Raw genomic sequence first — 4987 nt, 5'->3', positions numbered from 1 at the left:
TTCCTCATCTCAATACTCAATTTAGTGATATACAATCCCCATTCTGCTGAATATTTTGTGGTGTGTGAAACATATTCTTTATAACATCCATTGATAATATGCTTTTTTGGTAATATCTCTGTGGGTAGATATATCCAGTTCTTAGCCTTATATGTCCTGAATTTAACCTTTTTGTTTTAGAACCAAAATTCCCATGAGGAGAAAAGACCCTCTGTTTACCTGTCTATTGTGTTGGAGTCAGAGTAAACAACTATTTATACTTTCAACCTTAGTGGATAATAGCATATTGTGACAGTTCGAGAAGTTTGTTGGTTCATCACACTCTGCAAGGTTTTGGGTAAACTTTCAACCAGTTGAGTTTCCGTCTCATTATTGTTCACTTGTTATGACTTAATGTTTGAAGGTCGAAGTCCTATTTGACTGTCTATTTAACTTTTGTAGACGTCTTCAACTCAACCCCAATATATAAACAGTATTTGTTGACATATCCACACTTTAGCTATTCTCATAGTCTCCAATTTAAACTTTTTATAAACCTAGTCTTAGACCACCTGTGGATAGTCAAACAGTCTATTGTCTTAGAAAAAGCTCACTTCACCCATTATTTGCATGTCTTAGTTGGAGGGTCCTTTAAATTTTCAACCAAAAAGAGTTAACCCTTAACGGGCGGCTAGGCTGGTTTGTTGTTGAAATAAAGTTATGTTTTTGATACATAATTTCAAAAGTCACTACAGTACTCTCTCCTCCTGTCAGCATGTTCATGTCAGCACACGTGTTTGCAGCAGACCTGATTGGCTCTCCTTCTCATGCACAGCGGATTACTAGAGACTGATACCAAACCAAATCCAGGTGTCTTTAAAGAAAATCTGTCCTTGGAAAAAATTCTTAAAGCTAAAGCTAAATTCTTAAACCACCTGAAGGCAAAAGCAGGCAGCCAAATGTCAGGTGGCAAATATATATTTGAAAAGTTTGTTTCAATATATGAAAAAAACTCATAATGTTTTTCGAAATCTCTTTCTTATAATACAGACCACCAACACAGACAACGCATGTAGGTGAGCCTGGAGTCGACAACATGGAAGATGGCATGAATAGGTAAGTAGAATGAATGGAGCCACTGAGCACCACGTGAGAGGTGGGGGTGGGGAGAATTTACCTGTACAGCTTCCTCACTATACATCCCATCTTGTATTTTACATATGCTGCCTAAAAAGATCCAAAGGTAAGCAAGAGCATGGAGATCAAAGTATAACTAAAGGTAAAACATTGTTTTCTTTAGTTTTTGATGGAGTGGAGAGGGACTAGAACCCCTGTCAGCTTTGTATTGCTGTCTGTGTCCCCCTCTCTTCTTGTCCCGTTTACCATTATTGATGAGAGTGAAAGAAAATCCCAATTTTTGGGTTGTCACCAGAAAAGGGACAGAGGGGAAATCTTCCAATGGGGAGACTAGTTCCTCTCATTTCTCATTTTGGCTATGGGAAAGGAAGTGAAGGGAAATCTCCACAATGGGACACAGATGGCAAAAAAAACCTGACAGGGGTTATAAACCTCCCTCTGTTATAACAGTGTGTCCGGTGTTCAATATTTTATAGTTACAGTGATTTCTGCTAATATTATTATACACTGCTCAAAACAAAAATTGAAGGAACATTTTTTAATCAGAGTATAGTATCAAGTCAGTGAAACTCCTGGGATATTGATCTGGTCAGTTAAGTAGCAGAGGGGGTTGTTTTTCAGTTTCAGCTGCTTTGGTGTTAATGAAATTAACAACAGGTGCACTAGATGGGCAACAAAGAGATGACCCCCAAAAACAGGAATAGTTTTACAGGTGGAGACCACTGACATTTTTTTCCCTACTCATCTTTTTCTGTCAGTGTCACTGCTGGTATCATGAGGCGATACCTGGACCCTACAGAGGTTGCACAGGCAATCCAACTCCTCCAGGATGGCACATCAATACGGGCCATTGCCAGAAGGTTTGCTGTGTCTCCCAGCACAGTCTCAAGAGCATGGAGGAGATTCCAGAAGACAGGCAGTTACTCTACGAGAGCTGGACAGGGCCGTAGAAGGTCCTTAACCCATCAGCAGGACCTGCTCCTTTGTGCAAGGAGGAACAGGATGAGCATGAAGGTGGCCTAAGGACCCGACATCCTCTAGTGGGCCCTGTGCTCACTGCCCGGCACCATAGAGCTCGATTGGCATTTGCCATTGAACATCAGAATTGGCAGGTCCACCACTGGCGCCCTGTGCTTTTCACAGATGAGAGCAGGTTCACCCTGAGCACGTGACAGACGTGAAAGGGTCTGGAGAAGCCATGGAGAACGTTATGCTGCCTGTACCATCGTTCAGCATGACGGTTTTGGTGGTGGGTCAGTGATGGTCTGGGGAGGCATATCCATGGAGGGACACACAGACCTCTACAGGCTAGACAATGGCACCCTGACTGCCATTAGGTATCGGGATGAAATCCTTGGACCCATTGTCAGACCCTACGCTAGTGCAGTGGGTCCTGCGTTCCTCCTGGTGCACGACAATACCCGGCCTCATGTGGCGAGAGTATACAGTCAGGTCCATGAATATTGGGACATCGACACAATTCTAACATTTTTGGCTCTATACACCACCACAATGGATTTGAAATGCAACAAACAAGATGTGATTGAATCACCCCCATTCCCTCCCCCCTTTAGCTACTGAGGCAGCAGCCAAAGATGTACACATGCTACAGTTAGAATTAAGCCCCCTGTTGCTTTTGGTGGGTGCTACTGCCTGCCAATCGCAACCCATTCAAGTAAATGGGGCCATTCTGCAAATGCCCTGCAACTGCATGCTTTTGCGGGGTCCAGGGGGTTAAAGCGGGTGGTAGGAAAGCAACACAACACTGCCTGCTTTAACCCCTTGTTTGCTGTACTGCACATGGTTGCAGGGTACTTGCAGAGCAGCCTCATTTACATGAATGGGTCATGCTTGGCAGGTGCTACACCCACCAACCATGACGGTGCATAACTCCTGCGATGTGTGTACACCCCTGGCCACTGCACCTAAAGAAGGTGCGGTTGGGGTGGTTGGAAGTCGCTAGCTGGGATAAGAGGTGGAGTGCATTGGTATCATTCCGCATAGGACAGGAGCCAGCACTACAGAAGAGGCATCGGCTTGTGGGGTTCTTGCTACAGCTCCAACCTTACAAGTATCCCTCTGCATTGCACTGTTTAATGCTCTGGGGTGGCGGGTCAGCAAGCCCAGACGGCAATCTACGGGTTGCTGAGCCCCAATCTAGTATTAGCATTCTACAAGGGAGGCAGGGGGGAGGGGAAATGAGTCACATGCTCCTTCCTTACCAGAAGCTCCTGATACTGGTGGATGAATGAAGTGGCGGAAGAGTGAAGGAAAGGTGAGTACGCCCAGCTGGGTAGGTGGGTAGGTTGGTAGATAAGTGGACTCGTGGCTTACTAGTAACTAATTCTAATGAAAATCTTTAACGTTTATCTAAATTCAGGAATAAAAATGTAATATATTGCAGCTCCTTGGATGTGGTGGCTGTATTATTTTTTTTTTCCTTCAGGCTTTTTTTTCCTTTTTTTCACTTTTTGATCCTGCTGGTAACTCACTTTCTATTCCTAGTGTGACAACACTTATTTCTGTACTTTATCAATAGAGCAGTGTTGTCACCCTAGGATGGGACTAGGGAACATCTCCCCCTCTCCTCTTCTCCATAACATGGGGGTGTTCTGTTGTCCACAAAGATGGCTGTGAGCATTGTAACTGATAACAGTCCACACAGAGAGAGAGAGCTCAGTACGTTATCAGCTCATAAGATTTCTGGCAGGATCAACAAGATTTTTTAGTACTTAATAAACAGATATAACAAAATGAATTAAATGTTATATTTAACAGACCAAAAAGTTCATTGGGGACAAAAAAAATCAATACTTTTTCTTTAGACAGTTTAACGCATTAGGCCAATTTGAAAAAACATCCCTGTTGTTAAAGAATATGTATCCCAATCACTACAATCTCATATAAGATTTACCATATTAAAGCAACCGAAAAGAGGGTTTTTAAAACCATTTTAAATTTGCAGCTTTTATTAAAATACTATCTGGTGATCCTGACATGACAGTCCTTGTTCAGACACTTCCTAGTACAGGGTGACAACATGCTGTCTCTACCTCCCAGCTGCACTGTCACCCTGTCACATGCCAATGCAATTGAAACTACAAGCAACTGTTCAAATGCACATTGCACAGGCATGGTACATTGCTGTCACCATCCTGAGAAATGCCATACAGCTATCGCTGGTGTGCACGTAGACAGGTAGAGGCTGCAAAGAAGATGCAGAAAATCAGCAACACTAAAAAGCAACAAAAAATGGGTGAAAACTGTACTTTATTTAAAAATGGCAAATGTTTATGATAAAAAAATCATTGTAATATAATTATTAAAAAAAATAATTTGACATCACATTGCAGATACTGGTGGCACCTAGGGGAATACTCTATTATTTGAAGACTTGAGAAAAGAATGTATCAATGGAATGAGAAAACAAGATTCAACGTATTACAAATATACATACAAATGTTTATTCAACTGAGACTGTCCTAAATACACTTTCTTTACGCACCATGCCATTCTAAAATAAATAAATAAACAAAATAAGATTCTTATTAAGTGTATAGCTGTGTTTATTTCAATGTTCTTCTAAAATGCAAAGACTGAATAATGTATTTTTGTGATGGATTAAAACCTCAGTGTGGATTTCCATTTCTCCACTAGCTGGCAGTGACACACCAGTTATTGAACCAGTCTGTTCTACAATGTAAGCAGTGAAAACATACTGTACTGTATATGATTGGGCTTATTATAATCAGTGTAAATTTCTATTTCTCCACTAGCTGGCAGTAACACACCAGTTATTGGACCAGTTTATTTCAATGATCTTAAACAGGGGTCTTTAAACTTTCTAAACAAAAAGCCAGTATAACTTTTT

At 41.5% G+C, this 4987-nt stretch overlaps 1 long non-coding RNA gene across 1 annotated transcript; it reads left to right on the top strand.

Moving 5' to 3' along the window:
• The first annotated feature begins 1105 nt into the window (after window positions 1–1105).
• Window positions 1106–4664, top strand: LOC149461156 (uncharacterized). Its single transcript, XR_016312943.1, has 2 exons — window positions 1106–1258; window positions 4470–4664. It is a non-coding gene; the product is annotated as an uncharacterized LOC149461156 (long non-coding RNA).
• Window positions 4665–4987: the final 323 nt, after the last annotated feature.

This window comes from Staurois parvus, unplaced genomic scaffold (genome assembly GCF_062004578.1).
Source record: "Staurois parvus isolate SC_StPar_1 unplaced genomic scaffold, SC_StPar_1.0 ptg000209l, whole genome shotgun sequence".
Classification (NCBI taxonomy): Eukaryota; Metazoa; Chordata; class Amphibia; order Anura; family Ranidae; genus Staurois; species Staurois parvus.
The sequence above is the reverse complement of the archived record's forward strand: the minus strand, read 5'-3'. Positions and strand labels throughout refer to the sequence as shown.